General features: G+C 35.3%; 2 non-coding genes across 2 annotated transcripts; both read right to left on the bottom strand.

Moving 5' to 3' along the window:
• Nucleotides 1-2,209: 2,209 nt before the first annotated feature.
• Nucleotides 2,210-2,281, bottom strand: TRNAQ-UUG (transfer RNA glutamine (anticodon UUG)). The gene has a single exon. It is a non-coding gene; the product is annotated as a tRNA-Gln (tRNA).
• A 12,692-nt stretch (nt 2,282-14,973) lies between these two features.
• On the bottom strand, nt 14,974-15,046 carry TRNAF-GAA (transfer RNA phenylalanine (anticodon GAA)). Its single transcript has one exon. It is a non-coding gene; the product is annotated as a tRNA-Phe (tRNA).
• Nucleotides 15,047-17,991: the final 2,945 nt, after the last annotated feature.

The raw sequence follows: 17,991 nt of genomic DNA, 5'->3' as shown, positions 1-17,991 counted from the left end.
GAAAAATAACCTCGAGAGCGTGCCAAATTGAAGGAAATAGGTTTCAAAATTAAATTGGGGATAGGAGTCAAAATTCCTATCTACGATCTCTTTTCCTTCAAATTAAGGATTCCTCTAGCTTCAGAGAAAGAAGTTGAGTAAACTTGATGAAGGAATCCAGTGCTGAAACGTCGTAGAATAAGCTATCCACGAGATCGAAAATCTGGCGTTTCGAGTGAGTTGCATACCGAGAACGGTTTCTGGAAATTAAGGTCCTACACTCAAAGACGTTCCTCCAAACCAATTCCTTGAGCCTGAAGATAGGATATGGAAGAGGTTCAATGAAGAAATAAGGCCTTGAAACCCCTAGAATCGGCTACCCAGTAAGAAATCCTTTGTTTTATCTCGAGCGATAATCAGATTTTGGATGAACTTTTGTAGCGAATATCTTAGGCTACGATCCACAAGAAATTATCAAATAAATCCCAAGCCCTTTCTTGTAACATCCTTCTTTAAGTTTCACAAAGAAATCGAGGAGAGAAACACTGTAAATGTGGCTGTACATGCCGAGTTTCAGATGGCGGCGATGCGAAAAATGTGCATCTTCTTCCTGTTCAGAGGAAGAAAACGATGATACGGCCAGTTCAGCTGAACTGTCCAAGTCAACTAAAAAGTTTACCTTTTCTCGGGTTTTCTCAGTAGATCTTATTTTATGAAATGTTGTATGAATCCTTTTCCCGAGAGGTTATATAAGGTAATGAAGTTTCGGAGTTATTGGAAAACTTTAGTTAGTGAAACCAAGATATGGGAGAAAATGCTCATCACGATCCATATGACTTTACCTCCTAGGATAACTAAAGTGGTATCCCTAAAATAATAGATTTCCTAGATGTACCCTTGGTCTCTAATAAATACTACGTGCACAACTTATAAGTTCAAAGCTTATGCATAGAGGCCCCTATTACAACAACTTACCTAGATGTACCCTTGGTCTCTAATAAATACTACGTGCACAACTTATAAGTTCAAAGCTTATGCATAGAGGCCCCTATTACAACAACTTATAAGTTCCAAGCTTATGCATAGAGGCCCCTATTTCTCTTTAGGTGGGATGCTATGGTATATGTACCATGAGCAGCCTACCACGATTATGACAACACGCCACCTATGCACTCATGGGAAGTGGTAACAACGTACCACGATTATGACAACACGCCACCTATGCACTGATGGGAAGTGTTAACAACGTTTTGTTTTAAAATACCACGATTATGACAACACGCCACCTATGCACTCATGGGAAGTGGTAACAACGTTTTGTTTTAAAATACCACGATTATGACAACATGCCAACGTTTTGTTTTAAAATACCACGATTATGACAACACGCCACCTATGCACTCATGGGAAGTGGTAACAACGTTTTGTTTTAAAATACCACGATTATGACAACACGCCACCTATGCACTCATGGGAAGGAGGCCCCTATTACAACAACTTACCTAGATGTACCCTTGGTCTCTAATAAATACTACGTGCACAACTTATAAGTTCAAAGCTTATGCATAGAGGCCCCTATTACAACAACTTATAAGTTCCAAGCTTATGCATAGAGGCCCCTATTTCTCTTTAGGTGGGATGCTATGGTATATGTACCATGAGCAGCCTACCACGATTATGACAACACGCCACCTATGCACTCATGGGAAGTGGTAACAACGTACCACGATTATGACAACACGCCACCTATGCACGGATGGGAAGTGGTAACAACGTTTTGTTTTAAAATACCACGATTATGACAACACGCCACCTATGCACTCATGGGAAGTGGTAACAACGTTTTGTTTTAAAATACCACGATTATGACAACACGCCAACGTTTTGTTTTAAAATACCACGATTATGACAACACGCCACCTATGCACTCATGGGAAGTGGTAACAACGTTTTGTTTTAAAATACCACGATTATGACAACACGCCACCTATGCACTCATGGGAAGGAGGCCCCTATTACAACAACTTACCTAGATGTACCCTTGGTCTCTAATAAATACTACGTGCACAACTTATAAGTTCAAAGCTTATGCATAGAGGCCCCTATTTCTTTTTAGGTGGGATGCTATGGCCACCTATGCACTCATGGGAAGTGGTAACAACGTTTTGTTTTAAAATGTCTTGTGTTGTCGTTCCTTATTCTGTGTTTTCACATTAAGGTCATTTCGTAAAGGTCCTACCGGGAGTTGAACCCAGGTCGTTGGATTCAAAGTCCAAAGTGCTAACCACTACACCATAGAACGTAAAAATTTATTTTGGAATGGTTTTTCTATTTTATGCCGATTCCACAAGAAGGGAGATTCTATCATGAGTCAAACTCAAGTTATTGGATTCAAAGTTCTAGAGCTGTTTTATCTAACTCGTTGTGATCTTGAGCACCTTTAGAGTGGTTGCAGAAGTAACCCTCCGGTGTTGATTGAAGCTCTTGGAGAACATGTAATTTTATATATTTCTTATAGTTAATTTATATATTGTTGTATATTACAAACAAATTGAAATAATACTTTACATCCCCGTCTTTCTTTCTTTCGTGCAAAACTTAACATGAAAACTATATTATTTCAATATTCACTCTAGAAACAAGGGGTGAAAACTATATTATTTCAAACCCTCCATTATTGCTTCTACTTTGCGTGAAAATGCTTTCACTAAATCATGTTACTAACTAGTTGGTTTGGTTTGGTTCAATTCTTGGGTCCATTAGATTGAGTTGACGTAGCTCAATTAAACTCTTGATAATATAAAAATCATAAGTTTCTTAAATTAAGTTAATTTAAAAGTTTAACCCCTAATCTTTTTTAGAATGTTTAGCTTTGTGTCTAGTTGATCTCTAAATGCTTAGAAGTATCTAATAAAACTTCTATTTAAGGAACTTTTCACTGTAAAAGATGTAAGACTTCACGTTTATTATTAAGGAATTTCAAATGAGTGATTTGATATATGACAGAGGACAAAATATTTATTTGTTTCAAATATCTTACGTTGACCATCCTTTTTTGTCAAGTATTTTGAATATTATCATTGTGAATTACTAATGGCATTAGATTGAATCTCATTAATAACAATATCCCAAAACTCAAGTAAAGATGACATTAAAATTAATACTTTAATTTCATCTTCAAATTTTATTTCCACATAACTCAGTTGACTAATAATCATAATAGTCACCGGTTCACAAATATTTACAACCTTAAAAGGTAAAATTATAAGGAGTACAAGAAAAAAGTGTTTAAAATAGTTTCAAAATATAGAAAAAAAAAATAGTAGGAATTGGTCAAAATCAACGTCAATTGATCACTAATGAAACAGCACAACACAGATGAGGGTAACATTTTTTTATTTCTCTACTATATTAGGCCATTTTGTTTATTGGCTTTACAAGATGGAGACATGAAGTTTTCTATGTTCCAAATAAATTTGGTTGATTGTTTTCTGGTTAGCATTGGTACCATCAAAACTTATTTATTTCATTAAAATGTTTGAGTTTACAATTTACATGTTTTCATTTTTCTACTTTGTCTGCTTGCATTTAGAAATGAAGCAAAATTAGTCGGAGGGTTTTAGGCAGATTGTTATAATTCTAATTTTTAACTAAAAAAAAAAAAAATTAGTCTCGTTGTCACGCTTAAAACTACCCTATAGGTATAATCGACCTATTATCCTTCCACCAATAGGAGCAAAAGGCAACGTTACTATGTGAAACTAGTTTCATGTCATTTATTCAACAATAACGGTGTTAGCATGCATTTGGAAATGAACCCATATTTAAAAAATTTATATAAAATAGAAAAGAATTGTTATCTCAAAGACAATAGAAAACAAACGGTTCCTTCACCCAAGACCTATGGCCCGACTCCCAACATGGAAGGGATAATCTAGAGAATCATTCCAAGAACCCTACCGGATGGGTTACAAACTCACATTTCGGTGGCTTCTGCAAGCACGGATTGCAAGTTAAAAGAGGTTGAAAACAAAGTAGAATGATAAAAGGGCCCAACCAAATTCGAACGGGTGACCTCTTGATCTGCAATCAAATGCTTTACCACTGAGCCATAGACCCATTTTGCATAATTTCAACCTGAGTGACCCCTTCTACAGAGTGTCAGTCTAAAAGTGTAAAAAGTGTCTCTCCAAAATAAAAGGGCCCAACCAAGTTCAAACGGGTGACCGGTCAAATTCTCTACCACTGAGCCATGGATCCATTTTGTAGAATTTTAACCCTAGTGACCCCTTAGACAGTGTCGGTCCGAAAAGTGTAACAAATTTCTATCCAAGATAGAAGGGCCTGTTAGGATCGCACAACAACGTACACACTCGATCTAGATGAACACAAAGAACATTTTAGAGAAAAGTGCAAGGAGAACTCTAGCTAAAAGAATTTTTCTATTGATGACTTCACGTATGTACAGTAAGAGAGAATTACAGAGAATAGAAAGTACTTTTCAAAGCTCTAGGCGGACGGTATATATATATAGTTCAGTTTACTATATATAGGTTTACCAGATTTAACTATCTACTATATATAGCCATTTACTATATATAGCTTTACCCGATTTAACCATCTACTATATATAGCTATTTACCATATATAGGTTTACCGAATATAGTTTTACCAAATATAGCTGTACCGAATATAGCTTTACTAAATATAGCTTTACCCGATATAACCGTTGACCAAGCTATAAATAAGCTGTAGGCTCCATAACCTAACAATTCTCCCACTTGGAGACTGATCTAGTCAACCAAGAATTTCATTCTCAAACGACCATGAGCATCTTCATGGTCTTCATGGCACCATATCAATTGAGGCTTTGCACAACCTCAATATTCCAACATCAACACATTTTGTCAACATGTTTGCTGGATTCTTTGCACCCTCTATCTTCTCCAAACACATCACCATCTTTCATTAACCTACAAGTGAAATGGTATCGTCTTATGTGTTTTCTCTTTAAATGATAGACCGGGTTCCTTCGCCAACTGTATGACACTCTGACTATTTCTGTTAAGAATCTTCGTGCTGCTTCTTGCCCATTCTTCCAGATAGTCAGTCATCCATATCGTCTTCTTTCCCGCTTCAACTATTGCCACGTACTCAATCTCAGTACAACGCATTTTTTAAGCCTAGACGTCCCATCATCCATGGCTTGCTCCTACTTGGTTGTATCCTCCAACTGTAGGGTCTCATCAAAGGGTTGTGGTTCCCTTTCATCAGCAACAGATAGTGTAATGAAGGTACATACATATCTGGTACTCTGATAGTACATGATGATCTTCTCAACACCAGTTCAGGTGTCAGTTACTCCACTACTGATTCCTCCGCAACAACCTCAGGAGGTGATTTTCTCCGCAACTCAACCTCAACTCCCACTTGCTTTGTTGTCTTGGAACCTTGCTCCACATCTTGTTCCTCAGCAGTAGTCTCAGGAGTTTCTTGAGTATCTGCTATAACAACACTAGGTGAGTTTCCCTGCAACTCAAGCTCAACTCCCACTGTCTTCGTGGTCTTGGAACCTTGCTCCACATCTGGTTCCATTTTCAATCGCACTTTCTTCAATTTTCTGGCGGTCCTTGTGAAGCTAATTCATTTCTGCTTGCTCATAACGTAGTTCTCACAACGACCCACATCAACAGATTTCAGACCATCTAAAACTCTTTTTGCAGCCAGCCTCTTCATTCCTTTCGCGCTCATAGGTTCAAGTCTATTGTGGTGTAGACTTGAATTTGAAGCACTCTCAGCAACAGCAGCTATGTTCATACACCCTGCAGTGGTGTATAAGGTTCCAGATTTTAAGCCACGTGCTACCACCGTAGCACCCTTCATAATTTTCCACGAACTCTTCCCTAACTTTGTTGCATAACCTGTGTTGTCCAACTGACCAATAAAGATCAGGTTCCTTCAGAGACCAGGAATATATCTGACATCCTTTAATGTCCACTGATTTCCTGCTCGAGTTTTTATGCAGACATCTTCTTTTCCTTTAATCTCCAAATCTTTGTTGTCGGCAAGAAACACCTTCTCGAATTTCCAGACTTGAAATTCCAAAACAACTCTTAATTTGGAGATGAATGAAAAGATGCACCTGAATCCAAAATCCAGGATTCAATCGAACTGTCCACGCTGAGGATTAGAGCATCCCTAATGTCTTCTGCTGAATTTATAGAATCATCACATCTCCAGATATGTGATTCTGCTTTCTCTTTGGTCTGGTACAACCTGTCCAAAAGTGACCTTTTTCTCCACAATTCCAACACGTTACGTTTGGTCTATTTGGAGATTTTTCTCGGTTCTTTGATTTTGATCGCCCTCTGTTTGGGCCCTTCGGTTTACTTCTTCCCCTTCGATCAACACTGAGAGCATTGTCTGATGAATCTCCAGTTTCCCGTTTGCGAATACTTTCGCTGAGAACTACATCTCAAATTTCACAAAACTTCAGTTTATCAGATCCTCGGGAACTGCTGATTGCGGCAACAACAGTATCCCATGACTCGGGTAAGGATGACATCAAAATCAACGCTTTAATTTCATCTTCGAAATTAATTTCCACCGAACTCAGTTGACTCATGATCATATTGAATTCATTTATATGATCAGCAACAGGTTCACCTTCAGACATTTGTAGATTGAACAATCTCCACATCAAATACACCTTGTTCATAGCCGATGGTTTTTCATACATATTTGACAGCGCCTTCAATAGATCTGACGTTGTCTTCTACTTGATAATGTTGAACGCCACGTTTCTGGATAGCGTCAACCGAATCAGCCCCAAGGCTTGTCGATCCTTGAGCTTCCACTGTTCCATGGTCATGGATTCCGGCTTCACTCCCAACAGAGGTTCGTGAAGATCTTTCTGGTACAGATAATCTTCAATCTGCATCATCCAGAAACCAAAATCGGATCCATCGAACTTCTCAATTCCAATCTTTGAACTTTCCATCTTCACAGATCGTGGTGAATTTCGCCTAGCTCTGATACCAGTTGTTGGGATCGCACAACAACGCAAATGCTCGATCTAGATGAACACAAAGAACAGGATAGAGAAAAGTGCAAGGAGAACTCTGACTAAAAGGATTTTTCTATTGATGACTCCACGTATGTATAGTAAGAGAGAATTACAGAGAATAGAAAGTACTTTTCAAAGCTCTGGCGGATGGTATATATATATATAGTTAAGTTTACTATATATAGGTTTACCAGATTTATCCATCTACTATATATAGCCATTTACTATATATAGCCATTTACTATATATAGTTTTACCCGATTTAACCATCTACTGTATATAGCTATTTATCCTACGTAGTAAAGCTCTGGCGGATGGTATATATATATATAGTTAAGTTTACTATATATAGGTTTACCAGATTTATCCATCTACTATATATAGCCATTTACTATATATAGCCATTTACTATATATAGTTTTACCCGATTTAACCATCTACTGTATATAGCTATTTATCCTACGTAGCTTTACCAGATATAGCTTTACAAAATATAGCTTTACTGGATATACCTTTACCAAATATAGTTTTACCGGATATAACCGTTGACCAATATATAGCAGCAGGCTCCATAACCTAACAGGGCTCAACTAGGTTTGAATTGGTGACCTCTTGATCTGCAATCAAATGCTCTAACATTGAGCTATGGTCCAATTTTATATGATCTCAACCTTAGTGACCCCTTCTACAGATTATCGGTCCAAAAGTGACCCTACCGAATCGGCTATGGACCAATTTTATATAAATTGGTGGATTACCTATCGGGAATTAAACACAGGTAGTTGGCTTCAAAGTCGAAAGTACTAACCACTACACCATAGAACCACTTGTTAAACTTTATTTTGGTAGCGATTTTGGTAAGCGCCACAATGCTAAATTTTGGAAAGCTAGAGGTCATAGTATCCTTAGATACTTTCACAAGGTGTTTTCAACTTCTTTTATAGGTAATTGAACTTTTGAGTCCATGTATAAATGATTGGTTGGATTAGTATCAGTTTAAGAAGACAGAGGAGAGAAGAGAGACTTTGTTAGAAATTCTCCCATAGGTAATCCCCCAAGGTGTTTTCAACTTCTTTTATAGGTCGAATTTTAAAATCAAACCACAACAAAATTTACTTCTATCTAGCAAAATTATTTTTTAGTTTGAAACAAGATTATTCCCTTCTTTTTCTAAAACTAAATTTGACTCTCGAATAGATTTTAATAGTTTTGTTATTTAAATTTTCTTTAAAATTTTTGTACACAGAGTATAATGGAAATAATATTTTTTTTTTTTTTTTTTTTTTTTACTATTTTGTAATTTGTATGGTATTATTGGAGGCTTTTGAATGAAATATGATAATTGATTCTCTGTCCTCTTTGACAATTTTAGATACCTCCATATCCGATATTTGATGCGTCAGGTTTCATTATGAGATCTGCCCTTGGGTCAATAAGACTTAAGCAGAGAGTTTATTTGACTAATGAATTGATTTTTTTGGGTTGTAGAGATATCCCTTATAAATCAAGACTTAGTATTATTTTGAAGACACTGATCAAGACATTTGTAAATGTGCGTGATATCTTGAAGGATATAAGACACGTAATTGAGAGAACCTAAAATTTTTTTGAAGTTTGCTTTTCTAGGATACGTCATCACCAAAGTTTGAGACAAAGACCATTGGATGGGTTTTAATAAGGCTCAAATAAATTTAAAATCCAAGAAAACGTATCTGAGTTTGATATTATTTGATTTTGGGTATGGACACAACTAGCTGATTTCTTTTGATTACATTAATGAATGTATGTAGATGTTTAAAGTGTTGATCTTAATGGTTTTAGAAAATATCAACACATCATCGATATAAACTATTGAATTTTTTTGAAAGGATTGAAAATATCATTCATAATCTTCTGAAATTCGGATGGAGCGTTATTTAGCCTAAATGGCATGACGTTCCTGTCATATTTTCTAAATTGGACATTAAATGCTATTTTATATTTGTCCTTTTAGGAAACTAGAATTTTTCGAAATCCCAATTTCATGTCGAATTTTATAAAAACATTTGACTCTAAATTCTTTTTATCAAATCATTTTTGTTTTGGATTGGATATCTTATTTATTCTAAAACCTTATTCAAGGTTTGAAGTTAATTACGAGTATAAGAATTTCTGGTTTCTTTTCACCATGTTGTTAACCTAAAATGCCAGACATGACCACATGCTCTTTGAAGACCTTATTAGCTTCCTCTGCAAAATATCACCTAAAATGTCACAGTATTTAGTGTTTGATGCTTTTTGACTTAACCCTAGGGTTCTATTTAAAGTGAACTTGTGATAATTTTTGTCAAATGCCTAATACATTAAGATATAATATCTTATTTCAATAATATTAAAATGTCGTAGAATATCATAATATATGTTTAATTAATATGAATCTCATTCAAATTTCAAATATATATTTTTATTTAATGTTTATGATACACATCAATTATTTTAATATTTAACATATCAAATACGTTAATATGTTTTGATATTATACTTCAAGACTATAGGAACTTGCTCAGAGGACCTGAGAGTTACATTGGCCTACAATGCATCTCATGGACGATGCAAAACTATGGTGGCGCTTGAAGGTGAATTGTATAAAAAAATGGTCATGCACAAAAAAATCATGGGAAGACCATTGATGGAATTGAAGCAATCGACGCTCCCCTATATGGGTTTCCAATCAAATACCTAATGTTTGATGTTGACTCTTTTGAAGAAAGAGCCGCATGATCAAACAACAAAAAACGTAGCGGTATCTTTGAGAACTCTATCACACACATAAAAAAAAAACGTGTCGAAGAGTTAGACATTACACAGAAGATCTAGCTTTCATCGAGGAGACCCGAGTTCGATTCTCGAAAATGAAATTTTATTTTCTTATTTCGTTTATTTTATAGTTTCATCTTTTGTCACCAATTATATTTAAACTTTACCTAGGTTTGAGAAGCACTATAATAGATGAGTTCAATAGTATCTTAAATTCAAAAGACTTTTATGAACTTGGTTTGAGAGGCACTATAATGGTCAAGTTCAATAGTATCTTAGATTAAAAGGACTTTTATGAACTTTGAACCTTTAATAGTGTTATGTCATAGATATTTAGTTCAATTTCAACAAGTGAGGTTGCGGTCATTCAAATGGTTAATGTGATAATCTGGTCGTTTTCAAGGTCTCTTTTGTTGAACGTCATCATTGCTGAGATGACTGAGATGAGCACTAGAGTGAGTTTGACAAGGAGGGTCGTAGAGAACCACACCCCAAGCCAAGCTCATGTTGGGCTTAACAAACTGAAAATCCAAAAACACAAACCCTTAAAAGGGAACCAGGATGCTAAGGAATTAAAAAGCTTTATTTTTTACGTAGAACAATACTTGAAGGTTACAGGAACTTGCTCATAGAACCTAAGAGTTACGTTGGCCACAATGCCTCTCATGGACGGTGGAGCTCGAAGGTGGATGATATAGAAAATGGGTCATGCACCATAAACTCATGGGTCATGCAATGGAATATTATTCTCTTATTTCATTTTATTTTACAGTTTCTATCTTAGACTAAAAAGACTTTTATGAACTTCGTACCTTTGTTAGAGTTATGTTATAGATATTTTGTTCAATTTCAAATGGTTAATGCGATAATCCAGTTGTTTTCGAGGTCTCTCTTGTTGAACGACATCATAGTTGAGATGAGCAGGTAATTCAAATGGTTAATGCGATAATCCAGTCATTTTCGAGGTCTCTCTTGTTGAACGACGTCATGGTTGAAATGAGCAGGTGATTCAAATGGTTAATGCGATAATCCAGTCGTTTTCGAGGTCTCTCTTGTTGAACGACATCATGGTTGTTGAGCGCCCGAGTGAGTTTGACAAGTTGGGCTGTAGAGAACCACACCTCAAGCCAAGTTCATGTGGGCTTAACAAACTTAAAATCCATGAACACAACCCCTTAAATGAAAACCGGGATGCTATGGAATTAAAAAGCTTTATTTTTGACGTAAAACAATACTTGAAGGTTACTTGAACTTGCTCATACGACCTAAGAGTTATGTTGGTCGCAATGCATCTCATGAACGATGCAAAACTATGGTGGCGCTCGAAGGTGGATGGTATAAAAAATGGGTCATGCACCATAAACTCATGGGAAGACTGTTGATGGAATCGATGCAATCGACGCTCCTTCTTATACAAAATTTGGATCAACCAAGAGATAGCTAGAATTAGATTATGAAACCTTTTTCTAAATTGAGTCACTCCACAATCGAATTTGATCAAGGCTTGATTGAATGACTCAGATGCAATGTACCACAAGAATTGCATAAAACTTAGAAATGACAAAGATATGCTCGAATTTCTACACGGGGGATCATCTCAACTTGAGATATCAATTTCATTGATCACAAATATGCTTTTACATAATAATGTGTGGGTATTTATAGTCTCCCTACAAAAGAAGTTAGTGGCCGTGATTTAATCTCGATCCCTTTAGATCTCCACAGAAGACGAAGTCAATTTGAGCATTACAAACTTTATGAAATTAAAATAAGAAATAAAGTTTTCTAACGACTCATGAAATGATGCTTGCAACTTCATCCGCTACTTCAACCATGCAAATATTTACTTTTGAATCTCCAAATGGTCTTGACTCAAACGAATTAACTTGTCACACATGAAATGATGGTTGAACCTAGCCTATCCAATTTTGTAGATGAAGTATGAATGCTTGTTGAATCTTCTTGGCCTTGGGTTGTGTAATAGGTCCAGTTGGAACACCGTGATTCTTATCATCATCCCTCTCTTCAAAAGGATTCGTCCTCGAATCAAAAAAATCATCACCTACATCAAAAGGATTCAACTCAGCAACATTGAAAGTAGAATGTACACTGTGATTCTTATCATCATCCCCCTCTTTAGGATTCGTCCTCGAATAAGAAAAATCATCACCTACATCAGAAGGACTCAACTTAGCAACATTGAAAGTAGAATGTATTGACAATTCTAAGGGAAGATCAATTTTATTGTTCCATGCAATAAAATGAGTCATTTTACTAAATGTCTTATAGAGCATTTATAGTAAAATAAAGAATTAGGAATCCACGCTATCTACAAACGCACTCCCAATTGAGCTATCCACAGTAACATTAAAATGAAAATTCATCAGTAAAATTATTTACGCTAACTCATTGAAATTTTAAAAAGAAATCATCTCTAAATTTAGATAAGATAGTAAGTTATATTACTTGAATCACGTGTGGTGAAGGTCGAACAACACCTAACCTTCAAGTAATTTTAAAAAGAAAATTCTGAAACATTGAAAATGAAAATTCTGAAATTTTAAAAAGAAATAATTACTAAATTTAGATTAAATAATCAAGAATTTTAAAAAGAAATAATCACTCATTTTAGATTGAATATTTAGGTTATGCAAGTTAGTCAACTTTAATTAGGTGCGGTGAACGTGGATCAAACACGTGACTTTCAGATCTTCAGTGATGCTCTCACGTGACTTTCAGATCTTCAATGACGCTCTCCAAACTAAGCTATCCCCACTAACATTAAAAATAAAAATTCATCGGTTAAGATATTTTCACTACTTCATTGAGATTTTAAAAAGAAATAATCTCTAATTTTAGATTGAATAGCGAGGTTATGCAACTTAGTCAACTTGAATCAGGTGCAGTGAACATGGATCAAACACGTGACCTAATCACTAATTTTAGATTGAATATTTAGGTTATGCAAGTTAGTCAACTTGAATTAGGTGCGGTGAACGTGGATCAAACACGTGTGGTTCAGATCTTCAGTGATGCTCTCACGTGACTTTCAGATCTTCAATGACGCTCTCCAAACTGAGCTATCCCCGCTAACATTAAAAATAAAAATTCATCGGTTAAGATATTTTCACTACTTGATTGAGATTTTAAAAAGAAATAATCACTAATTTTAGATTTTATAGCCAGGTTATGCAACTTAGTCAACTTGAACGCTCTCCAAACTGAGCTATCCCGCTAACATTAAAAATAAAAATTCATCGGTTAATAAGATATTTTCACTACATCATTGAGATTTTAAAAAGAAATAATCACTAATTTTAGATTGAATAGCAAGATTATGCAACTTAGTCAACTTGAATCAGGTGCAATGAACGTGGATCTAACGGGCTAACATTAAAAATGAAAACTCATGTATTTAGCTAATTCATTGATATTTTAAAAGGAAATAATCACTAATTTTAAATTGAATAGTCACGAGTGAAGTTATGTGACTTGAATCAGGTGCGGTGAACGTGGATCGAACACGTGACCTTCACATTTTCAGTCTGACGCTCACAAAACTAAGTTATCTTCGCTAATATTTGAAAAAAAAAATCATAAGTAAAGGTATTTCCGCTAATTCATTATATTTTTAAAAGAAATAATCACTAATTTTAGATTGAATAAAGTTATGCAACTTAATGAACTTATGCAACATAAACCAAGTGCGGTGAACGTGGATTAAACATGTAACCTTCAGATATTCAGTCCGAACTAAGCTATCCCCGCTAACACTAAAAATCAAAATTCATGTGTAAAGGTATTTCTGCTAATTCATTATTCTTTGAAATTTTAAAAATAATAACTAGTTTATTTTTTATTGAATAGTTAGCTTATGCAAATGGAAACAGGTGCGGTGAACGTGGAGATTAAACATGCGACCTTCAAATCTTTAGTTTGACACCCTCCCAATTGAGTTATCCCCACTAACATTAAAAATAAAAATTCATAAAACTAAGCCATCCTAGATAACATAAAAAATAAATAATCACATGTTTTAGATTGAATAGTAAAGTTATGCAACTTAGTCAAGTTATGCCAGTTCGATAAAAAACGTGACAGATCTTCTGCTAATTCATTGAGATTTTAAAAAGAAATAATCGATCTTCTGCTAATTCATTGAGATTGAGAATTTAAAAAGAAATAATCGCTAATGTAGTGAACGTGGATGAAACGTTACCTTTAAATCTTCCTTCTACTAATTCATTGAGATTGAGATTTGAATAGTAAAGTTATGCAACTTAGTCAAGTTATGCCAGTTCGATAAAAAACGTGACAGATCTTCTGCTAATTCATTGAGATTTTAAAAAGAAATAATCGATCTTCTGCTAATTCATTGAGATTGAGAATTTAAAAAGAAATAATCGCTAATGTAGTGAACGTGGATGAAACGTTACCTTTAAATCTTCCTTCTACTAATTCATTGAGATTGAGATTTTAAAAAGAAATAATCGCTAATGCAGTGAACGTGGATCAAACATTACCTTTAAATCTTCAATATGACGCTCTCCCTGAGCTATCCACGCTAATATTAAAATTGAAAATTCAAAAAGAAATAATCGCTAATGCAGTGAACGTGGATCAAGCGTTACCTTTAAATCTTCAATATGACGCACTCCCTGAGCTATCCACGCTAATATTAAAATTAAAAATTCAAAAAGAAATAATCGCTAATGCAGTGAACGTGGATCAAGCGTTACCTTTAAATCTTCAATATGACGCACTCCCTGAGCTATCCACGCTAATATTAAAATTGAAAATTCATAAGTAAAGGTATTTCCACTCATTCATTATATCACTAACTAGAAAGAATATTCAAATTATACAACCTAACAAAGTGGCGTTACCTTTAAATCTTCAATATGACGCACTCCCTGAGCTATCCACGCTAATATTAAAATTAAAAATTCAAAAAGAAATAATCGCTAATGCAGTGAACGTGGATCAAGCGTTACCTTTAAATCTTCAATATGACGCACTCCCTGAGCTATCCACGCTAATATTAAAATTGAAAATTCATAAGTAAAGGTATTTCCACTCATTCATTATATCACTAACTAGAAAGAATATTCAAATTATACAACCTAACAAAGTGCGGTGAACGTGGATCGAACACATGACCTTCAAATCTTCAGTCTAACGCTCTCCCAACTAAGCTATCCCCGCAAACATTGGAAATGAAAATTCATCAGTAAAGGTATTTCGCTGATTCATTGAGATTTTAAAAAGAAATAATGACTAATTTTTTTATTGAATAGTCAGGGGTGCGGTGAACGTGGAGATCGAACACGTGACCTTCAAATCTTAAATCTGACGCTCTCCAAACTGAGCTATCCCCGCTAACATTAAAAATGAAAGATTTTAAGTTTTAAGTAAAGGTATTTCCACTAATTAATTGAAATGTTAGAAAGAAATAATCACTAATTTTATATTGAATAGTCAAATTATGCACCGTGAACCATGTGTGGTGAACATGGATCGAACACGAGATCTTTAGATCTTCAATCTAACACTATCTCAACTGAGCTATCCACACTAACATTAAAAATGAAAATTCATCAGTAAAGGTTCACTAGTTCATTGAAATATAGAAATAATCAGTAATTTTTAATAAGATATTCAAGTTATCCAACTTGTTTAAGGTGCGGTGAACTAGAACACGTTAGGTATTTCCGATAATTCATTGAGATTTCAGAAAGGAATAATGACTAATTTTAGATTGAATAGTCGGGTTATGCAACTAGAATCAGGTGCGGTGAACGTGGAGATCAAACACGTGACCTTCAAATCTTCAGTCTGACGCTCTCCCAACAGAGTTATCCCTGCTAATATTAAAAATGAAAATTCATAAGTAAAGGTATTTCCGCTAATTCATTATTTTTAAAAAAGAAATAATTACTAATTTTAGATTGAATAAGCAAGTTATGTTTTTAGATTGTATAGTTAGGTAATAAACTTTTATTAGGTGCGTTGAACGTGGATAAAACACGTGTGACCTTCAAATCTTCAGTATAACAATCTCCCAACTGAGCTACTCTTGCTAACATTAAAAATGAATATTTATCAGTAAAGGTATTGGGTACGCTTCTGGAAATTCAACAAAAGGCAATAGTATTAGACCAAGATGCCAGATTTAAATCTCGCTTCTGGAAAATTCAACTAAGGCATTGGGTACGCAGTTATAGTACGACATTCCACCCATAAACAGATGGTCAAACAGAAATGCTCAAGCAAATATTGGAAGACATGTTGAGGGTATATGTGATGGATTTTGCAGGAAGCTCGGATAAGTACCTACCCCTTATGAAATTCACTTATAATAATACTTGCCAAGCCACCATATAAATGGCCACATACGGGGTTCTCTATGGACGAAAATTTTGGTCCCTTATCTTTTGGGAAGAAGGGGGGCAAACGACAACTATTGGGCCAGAGTTGGTGCAAATTACCAACGCCGCAGTCTAGAAGATTAAAGCTAGGATACAAACCGCACAAAGCCGAGAGAAAAGCTATGCAGACCTAAGGCGCAAGAACATGGAATTGTAGGTAGGGGATCATATATTCCTAAAGGTAGCACCCCATGAGAGGGGTGCTCAGGTAGGGTAAAAAGGGGAAGCTAAGCCCTAGGTTTATCCGTCCCTTTGAGATATTAGAAAGGATTGGATCTGTGGCCTATAGAATCGGGCAATGCCCAAACTTGTCTGCAGTACATAATATCTTTCATGTATCCATACTACTGAAGTATACCCTAGATCGTTCACACGTACTGGCTCATGAAACTCTCTTCTTGAGAGATGACCTAACGTATAAAAAAGACCCGATTCAAATAATAGACAAGAAAGTCAAATGATTGAGAAACAAGGAAATCTCTCTTCTTAAGGTCCTATGGAAGAATCATAGAGTAAAAGAAGCCACTTGGGAAACAGAAGGAAAATAAGAACCTTGTACCTTGATCTATTTTAGAATAAACACTTTCGATGACTGAAAGTTTTCAAAAGAGAGGAGAATTTGCAACACTCAAGGTCTCCAATAAGAGACAGTGTATAATCCCTACTAGGTTGTATCTAGAAGTAAAGAACAAGTAAAATTGAAAAAACATTGAGAAAATGGTACTTTTTCTAATTTGTATAAACTTTCCGAATCATTAAATTTTTTATAGAATAAGAATTACAAGTTGCTTAAAAAAGGAAGGCTCCGATCGGAGAAGACTTTTCTGGTAGAAGATTCAGAAAAATCAAGAATGAAATTATAGAAATTCTAGACGTTTCAATGGTAGTGGAAAATCCGTCTATAAATTATGAATAAGGGAAGACTATTAGGGGCAAGAAGCAAGCTTAATCGAGTACCCAATCGAGAGATACAAGTTTTTTGTTTTGGGGCATCGTGTTCATGGGTTTACCTAGAATTCGAGAACTATAGTCCACTATTCATTTCCAAACTTGTTCCTGCACCTTCTAAATAAGTTTACCCATAAGTTTGGTGAAGGAAAGAGGTCCTCAAAGTGCTAGTAGGTTTTCACACGAATTAGTCCACGTTAGGTTACCCTCTAATGTTTTCCTAAGCTAAAACCTCAACTCCTAAAGCCTAACCCATGACATTATGTATAAACCTAGGTTCATCAATAATCCATGTACCAAGGACCTAGAACTATGTGAATAACATGCTAAATAAGTTGCTAGGATCCATACCCATAAGTAACCATTATCTGCATTACGATGTGTACTAAAAGGCCCCTATTCCTCTTTAGGTAGGATGTCCTGCAATATGTATCATGAGCTGGATGTTATGATAGGCCTACCTTTCCCATCAGCTAAACAAGATGTCCTGCACCACGATTTACCAGTAGGATTACATGATTATGACGACATCACTCATGTGTTCATGGGGAGAAAATTGAAGGTTATTTTAGAGGAAGGTTTTCAGGATCAGTATATGATACATGACACGATGGCCTCTAAGTTCTAAGATCCTGAAAACATAACAAGAAGTAATATCCTAGCTTAAGGTCGCGATTAAGAACCTACGAGTAGGCTACTTACTAAGTTTTACTCACTCCATGTTTATCATTTTTTATTAAGTAACTAAGAGTTGGTCGTGGATGAGAGTTGACT

This window comes from Cucurbita pepo, chromosome 10 (genome assembly GCF_057944985.1).
Source record: "Cucurbita pepo subsp. pepo isolate OVF chromosome 10, ASM5794498v1, whole genome shotgun sequence".
NCBI lineage: Eukaryota > Viridiplantae > Streptophyta > Magnoliopsida > Cucurbitales > Cucurbitaceae > Cucurbita > Cucurbita pepo.
Note: the sequence above shows the minus strand (reverse complement) of the source record. Positions and strands in the feature narration are given on the sequence as shown.